Here is a 23,445-nt window from a genome sequence, read left to right as displayed (position 1 = left end):
ACTTCTCACAAAAATGAAATATAAATAAAACGTGGGTCCAACATCTCACTTAGGAGCACAAGATGATTGATTAACACTCGGAAAAGTAATGATTTTGTTTTATAAAAGAAGGTAAAAAGTATAAAAACAAATGATAAAACATATTTTTGCCGCCAGGTCGTCAGAAGAAACTATTTCCCAACCTTCATCGATCCTCATTGGTTCCATGTGAGGAACGATGAAGCTTTTCCTAACCTTGAAACACATAGAACCCCTGGGTGGGTTTCATGTCACCATATATCCTAGTTTGGAGGCTTTAAGCTGTTATATATACGGTGGTGGCCGGCCGACGGTTAATAGACAAAACCTTGCCTATGCAACGAGGCTATTTATAGTCTGGGACTCTGGGTCCTGTCCAGTTATTGCCTGCTAAGAACCCGCTACCATCCAATCAATATCACTTAATTACAAGCTTCAACTCCAGTCACATGCATGTACATCATAAACCCCATTTTTCATCATTATCTTCTGGTTCTTTAAATGAGTTTCCTGAAAAGAGGCCTCTGTGTACTTAGGATAAGCAATTGTACATCATGTGTCAAACAACTGAAAAGCAATTGTAGAGATACAAATTTCAGTACTGCCTTATTGAACAAGGATACATGATACATTTTGTCTTGTCTTTAGCTGTTGCTTGAGTACTTTGAGTTTGGTTCTTATTCTGTTTTTTTTTTTTTTTTTGCTTCTATTCATGATGAGCTGCTACAGCCGTGTCCCAACTGATATCATGTAATACTACACATACTTGAAGTAATCCTTAGGAATGACGAAGTTTATGTGCATAAAATTGTTAGTTAGCTTTTTATCTATGTGTTGCGCTGTTGAACTCGAGTATTAGTCTAGAAGTGGCGTAAACCTAATAAGACTCTAAAAACCAATCTCAAATATGTTAGACTGAATGTCATCATTTTACTCCTTGGAGAAGGGTATGGTGTAGTAGTTGTCAGCATTTCATTTAATTTCCCATTCTTCCACCCTTCGAGTACAGATATTTGTCAGCATTGTTTATGATGGGCGTAATTGCTAGCTGAATATATATGTTATGGATGTAAATTTGTTCGAGTGTTAACTTATACTGCCATCCACAATCAAAGTTCATGTATTTACATGTCAAATAACAATGACATGAGTACCTATTAAAAACACCTTAAGTATAAAATATCGTGACCTGGATTTGTTTTGAAACCTGTCTAGGACAAGCTGTATTTCACGTTACATTTTTCTGTGACTGAAAAGTGTGTCCAGAAAATTTGACAAATGCTTGTGCTTACAAAGCAATTGTTTCATACGTGGGAATTTTCTTCCTTAGTTAGGCTACAGAATGTAATAGAATCTTTTATAGGCCATTGTTCTGTTATGGTTTTTAGAACATCTCACTTTTCCCTAATACTGCACATACAATTATGACTAGACTGATGGTTTATGAATCGAATGTTTATTTATAAATAATTTCAAATTTGAATCCAACAAGATTTGGAAAAGGTGGAAGAGGAGAGAAGGAATTCAAATGTCGAAATAACTCCACAAGTTAGAGATGATATCTATGCAGAGGTTCTTGGGGTAGAGAAGCATCACCGAGTGAGGGGACTTGGAGCAGGAGTCCGTTGGCGTGATGTTCCATATGTTCATACCGAGAAAAGAGGTGTCTCAAGCACTATGGAAGCATTGAAAGCAACAATTGAGGAACAACGCATGGAGACCGCAAGATTAAGGAGTGAGGCTGAAAAGGAGAGAACTGAAGCTGCCTAGAGGGAGGAAAGAATTAGGAAGGAAGCTGCTGAGTTGGACAAAAAATTCACAGCCCAAATGGAGCAGTTTAAGATGCAGCAAGAGGCAATGATGGCAGAGAATGCAAGGAAGGTGAAGGAACTAGCAACACTTGAAATTGGTCGATGGATACCTCCAACAATATGGAGTATTTACTACATCACCAAGCATAAGTAACACCCTCTTTGGGACACCCACAAGCCATGGTAAGGCCCAACCGCTACTTGCATCTTGTAGCCCTATGTTCAAGCTAAGCTACGGTATCCGGAAGTCGCAAATCCGTCGCCGGGAAGCCACCTTTCCGGCCTTGCCAACATGCCCTCACAAATAGGCTTTCTAGACTAGAAATGGTGGTTGCTTGTCCCACATCTAAGAAAATGTAAATGAGGGAGCCTCCTTCCCCTATAAAAGGAACTCTCCTCCCACTTAAACACCATTCATTCATTCCATCTCAATCCCATTACATCTTTTGTAATCCCCTTGGGCCGCAAGGCTCAACACACTAGTATAACATTCAAGTGGACGTAGTTTCCCGCTACGGCGGGAGACGAACCACTATACATCTCGTGTCACTCTCTCTCTCTCTTTCTCTCTCTCTCTAAAGCTAACTAGAGATCCCCACGGATCCTAACGTTAACATTGGCGCCGTCTGTGGGAAGCCAACACAAAGGCTTCGTCACTTACCATTGAGTTAAGTCATCTTAACCGAGCTCAAAATAATTTCTTTCTTTGAGTGATATAAAATTCTTAGCGGCAACTTGTGCCATCTACCAAGTCAACCCTTGGTCAACGCCGAACATGGCCGGTCAACACGTGGTCAACGCCCAAGGAGTGGTCAAAACTTGCAAAAACTGATCAAAACTCCAACATATGGGTCGGTCAACGCCCGGCGGAGTCAGTCAACGCCCACCAAAGGGCTGGTCAACTCTGGTCAACGCCGAGCTAGCTTGGTCAACGATGACCATCGTTGGTCAACGCCAACCACCAAAAAAAAAAAATAAATAAATAAATTTTGGGAGCCAATTCTCTCTGGACACCCAGAGATCTACTATGGCCACTCTGCCTTCTTTTTTGCAGTTACACCCACCTTCTTCTTCATTGCATCTGGCGCCCATGATCCTCCTCCGCTGGGCATGACGTCGCCGACCGCCGAGCACAGCTCCGCTACCGCCGGCCAGAGCCACCAATCGCTGGCACAAGTTCCACTTCCGCTGAGCATGGCTCCGCTGAGCTCTCGAGCTCCAAGCGAGCATAAGGCTCCAATCCGCCGGTCACCAGCCAGCCTTGGAGGGCCTTCTCCGCTGACCACCACAGCTAGCCAAGGCTTCTCCGCCAACCACACCCAGCGGCAAAACAAACAGTTAGCCACCACTGCTGCCCCGCTAGGAGCCACCGCTGGACCAAAACTCCATTTCCCGCCAGCTACTCCCAGCAGAAGCAACCTCCACAGCTTCTCCGCAGACCGAGTCATCCTCCGCCTGAAAGACATCCGCCAACCCCACCAGTGCACTCCGCTGGCACCATCTCCGCTCCGTCAGGGCCCCCCCCGCCGGCATCCTCCTCCGCTGAGCTCCAAGCACCATCCACCCAAGAAGGGTTCCGCTAGCCGGACTACACTCGCAAGTCGACCTCCACTGACTATCACCACCGCCAGGAGCTTCCTCCAAGTTTTGATAGATGGCAGCCCGTGAAACTTCATCACACATTCATCGTGCCTCCGCTGACCAACCAAGAGCTCTCTTGACCAAAAGCTTCGCGGACAAACCCCGCACACAGCAGGCTCCGTTGAGCTTTACCGTCGGAAAGGCTCCACCGCCACACTTCTTCAGCTGCACCGCCGCTCTCGGTCAGCGGTAACACCAGCGCTCGTCAAGCAATCGGCTACCAGCGCCAGCGCCTAGCAGCTACTTCCAGGCCAAGCCAACACCGCCAGCTCAGCTAGCCTCAACTGCTCCGCTAGAGCCCCATCAGCGGCGCTTCTCCCGCTAATATCCGCCAGCCACAACTCATTACCTCAGCGCCACCACTCCGCTAGGTGACCTCCGCTGGTCATCACCTCCGCCAGCAAAGCTCCACAGCAGCTAGGCACCGCTGCCAGCTCAACTCTCCTTCAGCGGTACTTCCTCCGCTGAGCTCCAGGCCCCGCTGAGCTCCTGCCGCAAAACTCGGATCTCCACTGCCGTCATCCCACTTACCTTTGCAAGGCCAGGAGCTCTCTGTCCTTGTTGTGCATGACATCATGAACTCTGCTGCGTTCTCAACAAGCAAGAAACAAAAGGACAGCAAGATCACCGATTGCAATGAATTACAGATCTGGAAACCCACTCCACTCCACTCAGCGTTGCAAACCCACTCCACTCTCCTTCTAGCCTTCGCAAGGAAATCGCGCTGCAAAGCTTCAATAAACAGATAAGTTAAATAACTATCTCAAATATCTACATGCTGTCAATTATCTAAGCATGCCAGCAAATTGTTAGAAGTTCCAGACCTCTAGTTTACAAACACCTATCTTGCTCACTACATCGTGCACACCGATATATATATATATATATATATATATATGTGTGTGTATATATATATATATATATATATATTGGAGCTTTGGACACCACGAGTTCGATACCTCTTATCAAAACTTGATAAAGATACACGTGCAGGAGTACAAGTAGTGCAGCACACATCCACAATTTCAATACGTGGTCTACTATATATGATTGAGACCGGCAACATATCCCAAACCATGTATGCTACTCTAGTGCCACTATACATCTGACAACTTTGTATTTTACTATATATTATCAATGATACTTTAATATAATATATTCAAATGCCATGTACAGATCAATACACGTGAGCATGATCAAATGCCATGACCTGCTATACTCCTAAGTGAAACTAAGCCTCACTATTATATATTTATGCACATGCATGTTGTGTATTACACAAGAACCATAATTCATGTCATATACTATTTCTCAAATTAATCTACTATACTGCACATGCCACCATTCGGTTTATATAGTCAACAGGTTTGTAGTCAACTACCACATTGCATATACACGGTCTATTTTTATCAAAGTACATGTGCAAGATATTGGTGTTGATTTTACAAATCTACATATTAATCATCTATTTTGTTTTAAGGAAATTCAACTATTTCTATTGAGCATTCAACCGCAACTACGAGTTGACGTACATTATCGGAATACTTTATCCGCCACAAGCAAATGAACCTCAAATCGGCATAAGATAAGTGCCTTCCTCTTATCTTTTACGCTCTTTCAATTTGAGCTACCGCCATGCCAATACCATGCTTTTACTACTTCTAAGCATGTTTATAGAATATCACACTTGATATATCTTTACATGCTTCCATAACTTTTAAGCATGCCTACAACATTTCATAGATTTGGCAACACTTTCTAGATCTCACATACTAGACATGCCATGCTTCACATACCGATCTCAATGATCCTTTAGCATATCTACAAAAAATGCAAAAATGATATTAGCATCCACATTACAAGTACATGCTATACACATATGCCATGCTTCTATTTTTTAATTGCAACTCAATTAAATAAACATGGGACACTCGAACAAAATATTATTACTTGCTCTATGTGTTTATCATTTTTCATTCAACCGCCAAGCGGTAAGGCAACGCCTCATAATGACAATGACCGCTACGCGGCATTGCAGTCAAGTTTCTCCTCCGAGAAATAGCAAAGGGACTAGTTAACACAGCCCACGGCAGCCATTGATCCGGCAGTTAACCCCGACGCTTGGGTACCAAAGATTGGGCTCGCTACCCAACACCCTCTGCTCCGTGCAGCTCCCCTCATCAAACAATTTTCCGACCATCCGGAGGTCTATAGCCAGGAGTGGGGGACTCCTCGCAGGGCCTGGCAGGGGCCCACCCGAAAGGGCAAAAGCGTTCGCTCCAACCAATTCTAGATGGACAACGCACTCGCATTAATTATGCTTGATATACGGCACAAAGCTACGCTTTGGTATCAACCCGCAAGAACACCCTCCTTGACTGGGAACTTCGGGGACTTGTACATACAGCCCAGCATAATTAGCAACGGTCACGCTCATGCCTCAGGGCATCACCTTGAGCTACCCGTTAATGCGCCGCCGAGCTTTTTTCACCCTCGTGCCTCAGCGGCACAGCCGAACTTTTCGCGCTCGTGCCTCAGCGGCACCGCCGAGCATTTGGCCCTCGTGCCTCAGTGGCACCGCCGAGCTTTTCGCCCTCGTGCCTCAGCGGCACCGCCGACTTTCGCCCTCGTGCCTCAGCGGCACCGCCGACTTTCGCCCTCGTGCATTCCCGGCACCGCCGAGCTCACCGCTCAAGCCTTCTCGGCACCATGAGCCTCCGCTCACGAGCTTACCGCTCATGCCTTCGCGGCACCCCGAGCTCACCGCTCATGCCTTCGCGGTACCCCGAGCTCACCGCTCACGCCTTCCCGGCACCATGAGCCTCCGCTCACGAGCTTACCGCTCATGCCTTCGCGGCACCCCGAGCTTCCGCTCATGCCTTCCCGGCACCCCGAGCTTCCGCTCACGCCTTCCCGGCACCATGAGCCTCCGCTCACGAGCTTACCGCTCATGCCTTCGCGGCACCCCGCGCTTCCGCTCATGCCTTCCCGGCACCACGAGCTTCCGCTCACGAGCTTACCGCTCATGCCTTCGCGGCACCCTTGAGCTTCCGCTCATGCCTTCCCGGCAACCCACGAGCTTCCCGCTCATGCCTTCCCGGCACCTCGAGCTTCCGCTCATGCCTTCCCGGCAACCCTTGAGCTTCCCGCTCATGACTTCCCGGCAACCCTTGAGCTTCCCGCTCATGCCTTCCCGGCAACCCACGAGCTTCCAGCTCATGCCTTCCCGGCAACCCACGAGCTTCCAGCTCATGCCTTCCTGGCAACCCACGAGCTTCCAGCTCATGCCTTCCCGGCAACCCACGAGCTTCCCGCTCATGCCTTCCCGGCAACCCCGAGTTTCCCGCTCACGAGCTTTCCGCTCATGCCTTCCCGGCAATCATCGAGCTTTACGCTCATGTCTACTCGACACACCACACGTTAATGGAACATTGAATTTTTCTACCATTTGTCGTTTACCTACCGCGACAAATCAAATTCTTTTCGCGTTCCATTAATACGAGCGAAAACCAAACAGACACAAGCGTTCACGTATTCATCATTCACGAATTACAAACGCTCACCTTCGCACCGCTCATGCAACTTACATTTATCATATGCAATCCATACGCTCACACGACCATACGCGTTCTCGAGTTTGTACGTCATAATCGATCGTACTCGGCACCATTCGCGTATATGCATCAACATGTATCACGCACCCCATACGTTCATATATGCCAACGCATATCCATACAACTCACATTTGTTGCCCAATGCAACGAGCATTCTACGTAGGCCTGTTTTTTTTTTTTTTTTTTGTCTTTGTTGTGCAGGTTAACGAGTCCCTTCTTGCTTACCGAGTTCGGGGACTTGTAGGGGCTCCGTGCCGCCCGCTTACTTATGCTTGGTAACTTCATGATTATAACTCCCCAACCAAGAAGGTCCTCTTACTTGGGGACTTCGGGGATTTGTACATACCTCCAACAATATGGAGTATTTACTACATCACCAAGCATAAGTAACACCCTCTTTGGGACACCCACAAGCCACGGTAAGGCCCAACCGCTACTTGCATCTTGTAGCCCTATGTTCAAGCTACGCTACGGTATCCGGAAGTCGCAAATCCGTCGCCGGGAAGCCACCTTTCCGGCCTTGCCAACATGCCTTCACAAATAGGCTTTCTAGACTAGAAATGGTGGTTGCTTGTCCCACATCTAAGAAAATGTAAATGAGGGAGCCTCCTTCCCCTATAAAAGGAACTCTCCTCCCACTTAAACACCATTCATTCATTCCATCTCAATCCCATTACATCTTTTGTAATCCCCTTGGGCCGCAAGGCTCAACACACTAGTATAACATTCAAGTAGACGTAGTTTCCCGCCATGGCGGGAGACGAACCACTATACATCTCGTGTCACTCTCTCTCTCTCTCTTTCTCTCTCTCTCTCTAAAGCTAACTAGAGATCCCCACGGATCCTAACGTTAACAATGGATGAAAGAAGCTGGTTTTTCGGGGATTGAGACGGCATCACAAGACAAAGGCAGTGGAGCCGTGATCCCAACCCCAGCCATCAATGATGGATATCACCCGGAAATGCATCAAATTGTTCCAGAATCGCAGCTGAGCTGAGTTGGTAAGTTTTTCTTTGTGTAGATGTCATTTGCCGAATTTGATGGTAGCTCCATCAAAACCATGTTCTTGGCCAAGGATTTTGTTGTTAAAAGGGGGAAAATCTTAGTTATATTCCACCTTGAACAACATTGTGTTCCTGGAAAGCATCCTTGTTTTTTTTATGCCAAGAATTTATTTAAAGTATGAAATGTCATCTCACTAGAAATGTAAAAAAACATCTTGTTGATAATGTAAAAAACTCTCTTATTGGGAATGTCAAGTTTAATATTTTCATTGAGTTGTGGAGCTTTTTACTTTTATTTATATATATATATATATATATTTTTTTTTTATATAAGGGGTCTGGAACCTAGCCTAGTTAGGAGACTCAGCTCCACACCCGTGCTTATTAATGGAAAAAGAAACTGTACAAACAAGGGAGGGCATAAAGCGTAAGCCCTGTAAAAGAGCACAAGTAAAAGAAACTCTAGCTAAGGAACAAACCGTACCAAATGAACAAGAAGAGGAAGTAGAGGAGAAGTCATGCTCCTCGGTAAGAAAATCTTGATGATGCATCAAAGCTAAGAGACTGCAATAAGAAGTGAGGAGCATCATTCCACCGAAAATCACCAACATTATCTACCCCATCATTAGCAAGAGCATCTGCCACAACATTCCCCTCACGATAGATATGAGACACTTTGACGTTCAATTGATTAGCAAGATACATACCATTCCTCCAATGAGTATGCAATCTCCAAGGAACCAAACTTGGGTTTTTAAAATAATGTATAACCAACAAAGAGCCTATCTCCAGCCATAGATAATTCCACCATTTATTCCATGCAATTTTCAAGGCCTCCAAAAAAGCAAGGATTTCAACCTCAATGGCACTATAAGCTTCAACTTTTTTAGAGAAGGCACCTAAAAAATTCATATCATGACGACAGAAAACCCCTCATGAGCCCGCTTGGTTTAAGTTTTTGAATGACCCATCAGTATTAGCCTTCACCCTAGAGGATCAGGGGGCTCCCAAGTGATAGGGAAAAACCTAGGAGCCTTAGACCGCAATGGTGAGAAGCTCAATAGCCTAAAATAGGGCGATTGCTAGTAGTTGAGCTTGCATGTAAGCTGGCATAATCTTTGAGGACATTAGAGAAAAAAATGCTAAAGCGATTTGGGCAAAAGGCTCCTGCATTAAATCTCAACCGATTTCTCTCATACCAGATGCACCATAATAAGTTGCAACCTGCAGTAAACCAAAGCAATTTAGTAGAAGAGCCAAAGCCAAGTAGTAAAGAAGCATTAAAATACGGGCTAAATACTGACTACTACCCTGTAGTTTGGGTCTAAAATCCATTCAGTCCCTAAACTTCTAATTTCATCAAGAACACCCCTGCACTTTCAATTTTGATCTAATAGGTCCAATTTGTTTGTCTTCCGACAATTGAGTCATTTAACTTGTTGACGTGGTTCATATATGACCTATGTTTTATGATGTGGTGTTGAGGTGGCTTGCATAATCAATTTTGGAGTGAGTCCCACTATTAGAAATTTATCAAATAAATAGTTTTTCAACAAATAATGGAACTATAACTTGAACTTATAACAGAATATAAATGAATTGGACTTATTAGATCAAAATTGAAAGTACAGGGGTGTTTTTGATGAAATTAGAAGTCCAAGAACTGAATTGATTTTAGACCTAAATCAAAGGGTAGTAACCATTATTTAGCCCTTAAAATAATCCGTCAAAGACATACCCGGATCAAAGTCTCTTTGAAAAAGACTAGCAAGCCTGTCCCACAATCCCAAAATAACCTGACAATATGAAAACAAGTGCTGAGTGGTTTCAGTTGCCTTAAATCAGAAAGAGCATCTTGAGCACAACTGAACACCTCTGCGCTAAAGAAGTTCCTCCTTTAAAATCTTGTTAGGGAGAATTTTCCAAGTGGCTAGGCTTTTACAAGGTTGAATAGCCGCATGCCAAATGTTTTTACCCCAACTTGAGTCATGAAGATTACCAGTCAGAAAAACATAAGCATCTTTTGCCGTGAGGCAACCAGAAGCCGTTCCCATCCAAATGACCTGCTCCTCATCATTACTCAGAGAAAGGGTGGTCTGCAATATGCTATGAGCAATGTCTGGGTACATAGAGCAAAAAAAATCTGGCAAGGCCCAGGTACCCTCAACAATAAAATCACTTACTCTGTCGTCTAGGAATTTTAGATGCTCATCCTCAATATTCAAAGAATTAGAAAAAGAATTTCCAGAGTCAATTATCCTTCCAAAACCTTACTGTGTGACCATTTCCAATCACCCAATAGGCATTCTGTAAAAAAGTAGGCCACAAATGTTTGAGACCTAACCACACAGAATATCTCTTGTAAGAAGTTAATAAAGATAAGCCATCAGTCAGGAATCTGGAGTGGAGAAAAGATGTTGATGGCCAAGGGAAGATTTGGTAGCCACATCCCTACCCCGCTTTAAGAGAAGAGAACTGTTGAGTCTAAAAATATTCTTGGTGGTTTGGCCTCCCTATCTTTGGGAGTGCAGCAAATATTCCAAGCAATCAAAGCAGAACCATCTTTAGAGGGTCACCGTTCCAAAAATAATTCCTTATCCAGCGTTGCACCTTGGATAGAAGAGATTTTGGCCAAGCATAAACTTGAAAACTGAAGACTAGGAGGAGGCTTTGAATAACCACGTACTACTACAAAATGGGCTATAGGACACCAATTTTGGGCACTATTCTGAATTGGTGTGCATGTTGAACAGTTTTGCACCGTGTAATTTGATAGGTGGCCACCAACATTTGGTGGCCCAATGCTCATATTTGATTAAATTATTCATAATTGGTACGCTGGGGATTGGTTGGTTACAAATATTTACGGGTTTTGCCCCAAATTACATCTCTTGTTCAGTAAAAGCATGGGTCTTTGTCTTTGGTCAGATGAAAAGAATGGTTGATAACAGGAAAACCAAAATTTGTTCCAAAATTATACTTTGTTTATTGTATTTGAAAGTTGAAACCCACCCAATATCCACAATACGCACTCTGGATCACTTTACCAAAATATGACCTAGCTCTCTTGAAATGAGATTGAAGGCTGAATCTTCTCAGAGACGTCGTCCATGTTTGGCCTCTGTAACCACGCTCACCTAGGATTGCTTCATCTTCTCCTCTATATCTATATCTAGCCTTCAAGGAGAAGATCAAGGAATTCGGGATCCGATGCTCTCTATCGGGGGTTTCGACAATGATCGATCATCAGATGCTGTTGGGGCTTCGATTTGGCGGATTCAACACCCTTCTCTGACTTCTAGTTTTTGGATTGCGCAGGACGCCCCACACGCACCTCCTTAAACGATTTCTCATCTCAAGACTATGTGAGAATTTCACCTTTTCATTTTTTATTCTTCTAGCTAGCAGTAGCTTCTTCGAATTTCTCCACAAGTCTCATTTATCAATGCTCAAGTATGTGTATCGATCTAGGAATGATTTATGCATTTTTGATGCTTCTGTATATTTCATGCTATCTAATTTACTCTGTTGACCCCCATGTCATGAATATCACTAGCATCAGCATATGCATTGTCTAAAGTGAGGAAGATAAGGGCAAACTTGAAAGTAACTTTGTTTTCCCAGGTTGTCAATTATAAAATGTTTCTCATTTGGATATTGGAGTTCAGTGGTTGCAATAATTTGTTTATTATGCTGGCTGCAACTAGTGGAGGAACCAATCAAACAGAAGATAAGCAATTGCCTTCTTTTGAAGGTGGTACTCCCCCCATTTTTTTCTTTTATAGAGAATCGAGGCTTTTTTATATGCTCAGCTTATAGTATTTTGTTCTTTCCTAGAGAGTCAAGGCCTTTTTAGCTGCACAGCTTGAGTTTAATGTCTATCATTTTATTGTTTTATAATTTTTGCATTGCTAGTTATACTAATTAGGACATTCATCAACCGACCTTATGTTTTTGGGGAATCAGATTATCAAATTGGGTCATGTAATTGAAAGTGTTAAAAGTGCTATAGTTGGAGTGTCATGGCAAGTCACTGAAGGTACATACGCCATAAATAATCTATTGCAAACATTTGGTTTATCTCTTGCTTTGAGTAGTGAAACTGACTACTTTCATTTTTCTATGGTACTGGTAAGGGCTCTATTCTCCATTATGAGAATTCAGATCATTTTCTCATGGTAAAGCATTTAAGTTTGATCGCCTTGTTTAAGCACATTACTTAATATGTGTCACTGTTTTGTAGATCCTCTACAGATTTTTGGATTACTTCAGCAAATTTGATTGGGAGAAATACTGTGTAAGTTTAAATGGACCAGTTTACAAATCCTCCCTACCTGATATTATGGGTAAGAGATATCTCTTGTGCCTGTAATGTTGGATGGCTCTTTTGTATTGTCCTGGTCTCTGAGTTTCTTCTCTCTCTGAAGTTGAAGTACCAGATAATAGAGGGGATGATGTACTGATAGGTGAAGAGTTTATTAGAAACTGTGTACCATTAAAGGGGTGTGAGACAAACTTACCAGTTTGTTCCTTATAATTGATCCACTAAAAGAGAACAACCACCTTGGTCGTAGTGTCAATAGAGGTATTCCCCTGTTCTCTCTCTCTCTCTCTCTCTCTCTGTGTGTTGTTGTCATGAAATTTTACTGGAGAACTATAACTACTAGCTGCTCGTTCACTCTGTGTGCTGTCACATGGTAATGATTCATGTGTTTTCTGCAGGTAGCTTCTATCGAAAATGTAGTGCTTTTAAATATGGAGCTCGCAAGCTAGGCTGGATTCTCTTGTTACCTGCAGAGAGAATATCAGATGAACTTAACAAGTTTTTCGCAACACTTTGGATAGGCATGAAAGTAAATGTCAGACTACTGTGCAAAATAATGCCTTGTTGGAGCTTGGTGAAGATTTGGTGTTGATACCAGTAAATGAAACATCAACTATGTCTCTTTTTGGTAGGTTTAAGCTTTGTAAGTTGCAATAAGTTTCTTTATTCTCGGATAAGCACTACTACAATAAGTTAATCAGATGACAGAGATTTGGAGTTGTGTGATGATTAGTCTCACTGTGGTCTAAACGAGTGTTGTGTGATTGAAAAATCACACAACGGTGATTTCGTTGTTGTGTAATATTCATTTCCTCAACAGATAATTATTTCCGTTGTGCGAATTTTGAGCAGGCATGTGCCTAGCATGACATGCGCGGGGATGTCTCGGCATTGACATGGCCATTTAGACAACAAAAAATGAAATTTACTGTTGTCTGAGATTCATAACACACAACAGTTGTGATTTCTTTGTTGTTTGAAATTCATAACACACAACAGATTCATATAGTTTGTTATTTGTTGTCTGAGATATGTAATAGACAACTACAATGAAATGATATCTCTTGTCTGTTGATTGATTCAGACAACAGGGATAATTATATTTCTGTTGTGTGTTATGAATCTCACACAACAGAATTTTGTTATTTTCTGTTGTTGGTTGTTAGTTCACACAACAACTATATTGTCTTAACTGTGGTGTGAATATTGTAATCGAATTGGCTAACATCTAGTAACTATTGTACAAGAAGCCTTAATTTTGAATCCTTTTACAGTCAGGCAACATATTATTCTGCATTGTGTTGTATGACTGAACCTTGGACAACTGAGATTGCCTTATCAAATTGTGTGAGGAGTACTCAGACAACATATTCTTTTTATCAACCATTGTGTGAGCATTATAAACCAGTTTTGTGATTATTTTAGGGTACGTTGTTTGTGCTTAGTTCTCACAACTTGGTTATGAACTATTGTTTGTTCAATCATGACCTAACTAGCTGGAACAATTTTCCAGAAACAATGCTGCATGTATATTACCACAAAAATAGTACATATTACCAAATGAACAATACATATAAAGCCACATTGATCCATATCATTAGTGTAACTATATAAGTTGAATTTGTCAAGTACAACTAAACATCCAAAGTAGATAATTAAACTACCAAACAAACAAAGAAATCATTCCTAGTCTAGCTAGACCAATGCATGCATAAATCAAAAGCTGATAATTGTTTCATGTGATCGATATCTATCAGCACAAGCAAAAAATCATCATGCTTTCCAAAAACATATGTGATGGCTTCTACACGTATCTATTAACCACAAACCTAGCCCACTCATTCCTCATCTCATCAATTCCACTTGGGTATAAACATGGTTGCTTCTCCTCTCCCACTGAAAAAAATTCAAGTAACCCAAGTTAAAATTACCCTAAAAAGCTCATTGGAACACAAACAGAATAAACAAGCTTTAATTGTACCTTGTTAACAAATGAAAAGTCCTTATCCTCAATGATGTCTTTCATGTATTGCATGATAAAGTAGCCACACTCCTTGCTGTTAGGTTGAGGAGGAATACCCTAAAAGCAGTAAATCCAGCATAGCAAAAAAAAAAAAGAATCCAAATTAATAATCATGGGAACCTAATCCAAATTTGCTTCCACAATCCAACATAGCAAATTTTAGAATCCAACATAGCGAATTTCTAAACATTCCAGAATCTAACATAGCCAAAATGTACATACCGATAAATTTTTCCATACAGGTGAACTTTGGCCTTTCCTGCCCTTGTGTACATTATACATGGATATTGCACTAAAACAGAACACATGCACACACAATCAGGTTTTAAGAAATAGCTATGCTACCCAACATGCATTATTCAAACTTGTATGACTGTGACTTACCTATCAACAATGGAAACCCATTCTCCAGTGCGTAATCGCCTCCTCATAGGATCCATAAAATAGACAATTTCTTGTTCGGGATCGACAATAGTCAACACCCAATGTTTACTATATAACAATATAATCAGATTTTCCATCACACTCCTAGCTCATCCTCTTTTTTGGAGTTGGAAATAGATTCTCTTAGCTCATCTTCATGTCTCTAGCATATCAAATCAAGAGATGTTAAGTCCAACACCCTCGCTGTTCATCTAGTAACTGAGTTGCAGAAGCTGCAGAACACCTAAACTATGATTACCAATATTAACTAATTTCAGTTTCCCTAGTCCCAGCTAATTGAGTTCAAATACACACTTTGCGTTAAAGATGAAGTTTTAATCAAAGGCTCACACATGACAATTACATAGCATGCTCCAAAAGGCATAAAGGATGCAAAATCATGTTAATGTTTCAGCTCTGGAATATGAATCTCCACCTGCCAATATGGAATGACACATGAAGCCAAATTAATCCAGCCCCATTACATGAATAACCACATGACTTGACAAAGAGATGTACGCACAATATCCTAACATGTATGCCGACATGTAGAAATACAGACTTATATACACATATATATGCACACATATATCAATTATGCGTCTTAAGTAGAAACAAAAGCAAACCTTTAATCTATTCCTCCATCATTTATAGATCTTTTGGTGGCTTGCAGTACATCATCATAAAAATAGTTCCTGATGTCTCTAGAGTGTGGGATGTTATTCAATTTAGTAGGAACTCCCCTCCACTTATCTGTCAATTTGCAAAAGCAAAATATAAAAGGAGATGCAAAAACTATTGATCAAAAAGTTGAATATAATCTGGACATCGAAAACCATGGAAAATTGCACAGAATAGCCAAAATTTACCTGGACGAAAGATGACTGACTTAAACTACTCACTGAAACAAAACAAATAGCCAAATTAAAGTAAGTTTTCAAATCTGCGTGATACTAGATCATGGTTCTCTTCAAAAATAGTCATCAGAAACCAATCAACAATCTCCTTCAAGAGAGACAGAGAAAAAAAAAGAAAGTTGCATTGGTATATGAGAACAACTCATCTCCAGATATAATACCTCATAGCAAGTTTTAACACCATCCCTCTAGAATATTAATCATCTAGTTTAGGGAAAACTCATAAAGTACCTAATTTCCTCTTCTTTTATTTATCGTTCAGCACGTGAGACAAAATGGAGTCTATTTCTCCAAAAATTACTTCTTTAGGATGGTTTCCATCAATCTGTGTATTCAAGAGATAAAGTGCAAGCTGCTTACACATATTCATACAGTACAGATAAAAGGAAAAATGAGAATAGTAACTAAGTTACCCGTTTCATTATGTTTGAGTAAGTGGATAAGATCGCATCTGCATTTTTCTTGTATATTTCAAGACGTGACTTCACCTAGATGAAAACGGAAATTGAATTACATGTCAGCAACCAAATGTAAGACCTAACGATGGATTAATGATGAATTCGATTTTGCAATGAAGCCATACATATGCAAATGAGAGAACAGCCTAAGATAGCTTGTATAAAGAACAAGAGAGTAAAATGTAAGATGCCAATTTACTTTTTCCTTAGTGTCATCAGGCCGGGTAGGAAGTCTTGCTTGCTTTAATTTCCTCAGTCTCTGGTGGGAAATTTTTGACATGGCATAACTTCCTTGTAACTGGGTCTAGCCTCCTTCCAACACATCTGTCGATTAGAATTTCATCAGGAACCTGAGTATTAAGAAATAACATCTATGTAAAGATCAATTGTTTTTTAAGCAATTTGGATGTAAGAAATAGTTATAAGATCACAAAACTATGAAATGCTTATAGTAAGTTATGTACAAAAGTTCCAATCTATTTGCCAAATGAAAATCTAGGTAGTACTGTAGTACCATTAGAAACCATAAGCGATGAACAATGCAATATTTCTAACTCATGTGAATGCATGGACTGCATACAGCCGTGACGATTTCATCAGGAACCAAGAACTACTGAGCCAAACCAATCCCAATTGTAGAGCAATAAAGTACAATAGTAAAATTGCAACTTTTCAATCATCATCAAGACGAAATTGAAGAAACCAAAACTAAATTTTCATAATTTCTACAACTCACCCTCTAATTTCTGCGAGATCACCTGTATATTCATAGCTAAGAGAGTGATAGAAGTAAAGCCTTGATGCCAGGACATCAACAGTTCTCCTATTCATGTTCTTTAGTCGAGCAATGCCAGCTGTGGCACAAGTTTTAGCCTACAAGACCACAACCCAAATGTTATTACAAACACAAATGCTCCCAGTTTCTTTTTAAACTACAAGACCCACACGTAACAATGACAATACTCATTACCTCACTGTATTCTTTCTGATCAATCAGAAAAATCAGCACCAGCAAGTAGCATTAAATCTCTAGCTCAGGCGAGGCATGTTTCTTGGGAACTTGGGTAGCAGAAGTTGCAGTATCAACATCCATGTCATGCTCATCGTCCTGTATAGCCAATGTTTCACAATCACAAACCTCCAAACATAAACTGAACACTGAAACATAGGGATGGGATTTAGAACCGTAAAACAGGAGGAACCGCACCGAAAGTGTCGGTTTGGTTTGGTTCGGTTCTACGACATATGTGTTAGCATTTTTCTCGATTCGGTCCCTTGCAATGTCTACTCGGTTCGGTTCCGGTGCTTGATTTTAAAACCTCCTTGGAACCGAAATACAGATTTCAGTGTATAATTGGATAATAAGGCCGAGCTTATTTCTGTAAAATAGACCCTTTCTCATGTGATCAGGCACTTCAAAATGCCATCAGAACCTTCCATCTTATCTCATAATCTCCTATCCATTCGATCAAAACCCTAAAAATTATCTCTTCCCAAGTTCCCTCAAAGGCTCAAACTCTCATTCTCTCATAGTCTCAGTCTCCATCCTAGACGACTCTCACTCTCTCAGCAATCCTATGATCAAAACCCAGACGAGCGAGACGACCTCCCTCAAAGTCTGGAACCCAGAAACATGCATGATTTAGTAGATCCTCTGCGTCTTTGATTTGTGTTTTCCATGGCTCAAGCCTCAATATAAGCTTTGTGTTGACCATTGCGTCTTCGATCCGTCTTCGATTTGTGTTGGCCATGGCTCAATGCCTCAATGTAAGCTTTCATTTTTCTCTCATCGCTCTGCAATTTCAATACATGACTCTTTGCCCATGAAATCTGACCACTTTTTCGTTTTCGTTTGAACCCAGTCCTGCAGTGAGTGCAGCTGTGCAGTCCAACGAGTTTAGCCTCTGATTTCTTCCCGTGAGCACTTTGAGTGAAATTGGTAAGCTCCAGAGTCCATGAATATTGTTGATCGATCAATCTGTCTTTAGTATTCCATTTCTGCATTCAGAACAGCTTTGTTTATTGCTAAATAATACACTGTTATTCCATTGTTTTGGATCTGTTGTTGACTGAGGTCTTTGTATTGGTTTAGGTAATGAAGCTCTGGTCTTTGTATTGGTTTATTACTTAAGCATCTTATGTGAAGTATATAAATAATCAAGAAAGGACATTAACTTCTTCAGAAGCTACTTATGTGAAGTATATAAATAGTATAGGGAGATTACCAATCTCCAACTTTCGTTGAAAACTAGTAGTTGTGTAGCAAATATACCCGAAACCAAAGACTTATTATTGACCTCTTGTTGATTATCAATGAGAAAGCCAACAACCAAAAGGAGAAAATAAAATGTTTATATTCACTCGAACAGTTATGTTTGGTTTTCCTAGCCTCTTCCCCCTAACACTACCCTCTATTTCTGTATTTAAGGGAGTTACGACAGTTGCTTTTAGTCTTTCTCTTCGACAATGTCCACAGCACAATAATCCTTGCTCATCTCTCTCATTTTATCTCCGTATGGTGCAGTTATACATTTGCTTTCGGGTTAAATTATATAACTTTTCTTTGATCTTAAGTATTCAATTATACTATAGAAAATACAAGAAATAGAATCAATCGATTTATTAATCAATATATAAATCAAGAGTTCTGAGGCTTCGGCTTCAACCCCTACAACCAAGAAGAAAAAGCAGAAAAGATGATCAAATTCACTCAACAATCAAGGCTGCATAAAGGTCTGAACATTTTTGCTTCATTTGAAGTTCAATTTTATTTTTTTAAAATTATTCTATACCATTGACTGCAGATTTGTAATTTTCTATGTAGATTTAGTATTGATAGAAGGCTGGAAGCCTTGTTGCATTGAGGGAGAGGAAGCCATGCTGGAAATATGTTTGCAGTTGTGCACTGATGAAATATTGATAAACTATTTCAACTTTAGGTTATTTGTTTCAGTTTGAGACTTTGAATTGCTTAGTTTCAGACTTTCATTATTTTAGTTTGCTGCAAATTGACGCAGCTGCATTGTTCAAATTGGACAGTCTATTCGCTCTATTGTTTATTTTTATTTGCTGCAATTTGCTGGGAATGTGTATTATTGCAGACTTGTAGCTTTGCATGGTTCTGTAATATGCTATTTTGCAGTTCTGCAGTTTGCAGATTTTGAGTTTGTAGTTGTATAGTTTGCAGGAAATTGCTTATTTCAGTTTGTAGTTGTATTGCTGGAAATTGCTTGAGTGTTGAGTGTTTGACAGTTTGAGAGTTTTGAGTATTTGATGGTTTAATGCTTTCATCAGTTTCATCTTTCATGCTTTGATAGTTTGGGAGTTTGTAGGAAATTGATTATTTGCTATGTTGATGTTGATTGTTGAATATGTAGATTGTAGATAATGTTGAGTTTGAATGATTGAATAGATTGTGCAATATTGAATCATTTGAATGTATGTATGGAAATCAGGAAAACTGGATACTAGAAACTGCTGAAAACTGAAAAGCAGTGTTTTATATGGAAAAACTGAGGAACCAAGTTTGGAACTGATCTGAGATTGGAACTGAAAAACCTAAAAACCGAGCTGATATTGGAACTGAAAAATTGAGAAATGACCCGAGAATGGTCGTTTCGGTTCTATATCGGTTCTTGGTAAAAAAAAACATCAAACCCGAACCGATGATCACTTGTCGGTTCCGGTTCCGGGTTCACTACTTGAAACTGGAGAACTGACCCGAGGCCAGCCCTAACATGAAGCATCCGATAGAATATTAATAAATGACAAGCTGATTCTTAGTTTCCTGGCCAACTAAACATGGTATAAATTTCAGAAACTACTCAATTGATGATATAATCAGCTCCAAATCAATGTGAACATAAAATGAGAACCACCTAACTATATCAAATAGGTAGAGAACGAAAAAATCAACAATCAGTAAAACCCTAACAATCACGACCCATCTAATTCTAGTGTATAACAATTGATTCATTCTCAATTACACTCGTCTAACTCTACAATGACATGAAGAAAACCCTAATTCGTCGAAAATTCAAGTTCAGGCGCTCAGATATTTCAAGGATTTAACGCTTTAGGCTCCAAATCTAGTTGAAGCAACAACCGGAGCAATGAAAAGGAAATCTGAGAAAGCGAAGAGAAGTTGCTTACAGGTTGTTCGGCACAGATAACCGACGAGCTGAAGAGGACTGATGAAAGCTTTGATGCCGGAATGCAAGCCACGGGAAGGGGAGAAAAACCAAAACCAGGAGGAGGCTCAGGCTGTTGAGGACGGTAACAGTGAGGGAGAAGAGGGTGATGGTGAGGAAGGGGAAGGAAGAGGCTCTTATGAAATCGAATCCATTCGCTGGAAAAGGGTTAAAAAAAGATGGGTTTGTAGGTCTAAGGTCGAGAGAGAGCTCATGAGTGTCGAGTGTAGAGAGGAGGCCGGGCTATGTTTTTTTTCTCTTCCCTTTCTTTTGGACACGATGTGGCAAAATTAAACCTAGCTAAAAATTTTCAAAGTTATTCACACAACTGGCATCTTATTGACTGTCGTCTGAATGCAGCACTAAAAAATCAAAATGTGAAATCACGGAGGGAAACATGGTGCTTACAACATTTTGGCTCAAAATATTGCCGCCAAGTTCCAAGTTCACACAACAGAAAATCTTAAATCTGTTGTACAATTAGAACAGCTTGCACTAGGCCTATCTAGGAGATGACATTCAAGCAAGCTTCATTAAACTTTGGTGATTAGTTTTTCAATCACGCAACGGAGATAATGAAACCCGTTGTACCTAGTAGCCCAAATTTCAATGTTTTAAGAGCCAACCAAGACTCCAAAGTGGAGGGAAATCTGCCCCGCTAAATTTTGTAACACTCAGACGACAGACAATACCTAACTCCGTTGTGCAATGTAGTTTTGATAAAAAAGTTATCACTTTGTTGACACTCAGACAACAAAATATCCCTAATACCATTGTACAATCAGGCTTACTCAAACACACAACATATGATTTAAGTTCTGTTGTGTGATTAGTGTCGTCTGATTAACTTATTGTAGGAGTGAAGCTAGTGCAATAAGTTGTATTTACATATCTATTACGACTTTAGATTTTGATCGAATGTGATGATGTATATGAATACATTTGTAGACATAATTGATCTATTCCACTACTTAATGGTTTTAATTTAATATATATAAATATATATATATATATATATATATATTAATAATGTGGCATTTGAAGACATTGTTCTAACAGTTGGCTATTAACACTATAATTGGTGTATGGTAGCTGACATGACAACATTCTTTTGAGTTGAAAACCAGGCACCGTTTCAATTTTGGTGCTCTATGCTACAAAGGAAACTAGGGTAATCACCACTGTCATGTATTTAATGTCTGCATAGTGGCTAATGAAGACATTGGTGGCCTTTGTGAACAATAGACATCCTTATAGGAGGGTGTCCTATAAGAAAAATTCTAGTAGTGAACCGAATCAATTAACTGCAACCTCCCAACTTGAGATAGCTGAAAACCCTTCCAAGAGCTTGGCTCACACCGAAACTTGTCTGCAATAGGAAGAAGATACTCCGACTTTGGCCTGCTTTTAAAAATTGGAACCCTAAGATATGTGAAGGGAAGATTACCCACTTCAATATCCAGAATTCGCTTGATCCCTTCCTGCTTATGAAGAGCTGACTTGCCAATAAAAAGTTGAGACTTTTCCTTGTTGACCGACTGACCAGATTTAGGGTATACTCCTCCATGAAGCACATTAGAGAAATTAAACTTCTTTTCCTGTGTTGTGAAAAGACCATAGCATCATCTGCGAAAAGAACATGTGTAACTCCCCAAGCTGCACCTCACCAGCATGAGCTCGTTACAGTGCCGCGAGTCTCTAAAACATAAACTGAACTCTCGATTTATATCCAAGAGAACCGCTAGGCATTTTGTTTGAAAAACTTTTTGTATAAACACAGCGGAAGCTACAAATGTTCTTGAGGTGAAAAACTTGAGTTGTTAAAACCTATTTCATTCTCAATTAAGGTGTGCCCAAAATACTAAGGACACCCAGGATCATAACTTGACCATTTTTTTTTTTCAAACTTTCCACAATCTATTCGAACCAAAACATAAGCATCTACTCTGTACATGCAAGCTACATCGAATAGCCACACAACATAATCTCACAAATTCAACCAAACCCAACCGGCAACAGTAACCATAATTCCAAGGCAGAAACATCACCAGATCAACCTTTTAATTCAAGGTTTGGAATTATACCTTCGAAAGTCTACGTTGATCAAGCTCCGCTTTACTGAACTTCTTGTCGGAACTGATGAGTTGAGGATTTTGACGCCAATAATCCAGCAAGCCTCTTGATTTCTGGTCCACAAGTGCAGCCAAGATGAAAACCGGGCCCAGCATGGTCGGAAAAGTCGCCGGTGTCGAAGAACACGACAACCCGAGACCAAACCCAAAAACGAAATCTTCAAAACTCGATCCAATTCGAAAAATAATTGATCTAATGTGTAGAGAAAGGCGAGAAGATGAATTTCCATACCAAATGCAAGCCAAATCGGTGGCCGGAGTCGCAGGAAAAGTTGGAAAGCTTCAAGCTTCTGAGCTCGAATCTCTCTCCACGGTCCGTGCATGGACGATCCGTGGCCAGAGGTGCGCCGGCGTCGTTGAGACGAAGCGAACGCCGGTGGTCTGCCTCCGTGATATGGCTAGAAGCGAAGGTTCTGGCCTGGTCTTCCATACTGGTTGCTGGTTCTCTCTCTCTCTCTCTCTCTCTCTCTCTCTCTCTCTCGGGTTGAGAGAGCTCAATGCTTCTGGAACTATCTTGATTGTTGAACTGTGCGAAGGAATATTTATACCCAAAACTTAGTTTAATCCAAGTGCGGTAGTGGGGCACGTGTATGGCTGTCGTTTTTCAGTGGACGGCCTAGATTGGTTTGATGTTGACATAACAGAGAGGGAAACCACAGTGGTTTTGCCATCTTCTTCACTTCAAATCCTAAGTCGTTGTGTTCAAGCTTTTCTTCTATTGTCTGGGATTTCGAGGGTTTCATTTTGTAAATCGAGTGAGATCGTTGTCTGCCGAAGAAAAGGGTCCATTGGAGTGAAGAGGGATATCCCCACGCGCATCAGCACTAGCGCTTTTCTGGTTGGTGATCTGAGCTTCGTCTCTTTTTTGTTGTTTCTGTCAGTTTCTATT

At 40.8% G+C, this 23,445-nt stretch overlaps 1 long non-coding RNA gene across 1 annotated transcript; it reads right to left on the bottom strand.

The window, feature by feature from the left end:
• Nucleotides 1-7,946: 7,946 nt before the first annotated feature.
• Nucleotides 7,947-9,029, bottom strand: LOC121051441. Its single transcript, XR_005805734.1, has 3 exons — nt 8,797-9,029; nt 8,574-8,653; nt 7,947-8,132 (listed from the first exon to the last, which is right to left on the bottom strand). It is a non-coding gene; the product is annotated as an uncharacterized LOC121051441 (long non-coding RNA).
• Between the last annotated feature and the right edge of the window lie 14,416 nt (nt 9,030-23,445).

This window comes from Rosa chinensis, chromosome 2, assembly GCF_002994745.2.
Source record: "Rosa chinensis cultivar Old Blush chromosome 2, RchiOBHm-V2, whole genome shotgun sequence".
In the NCBI taxonomy this organism is placed as follows: domain Eukaryota; kingdom Viridiplantae; phylum Streptophyta; class Magnoliopsida; order Rosales; family Rosaceae; genus Rosa; species Rosa chinensis.
Note: the sequence above shows the minus strand (reverse complement) of the source record. Positions and strands in the feature narration are given on the sequence as shown.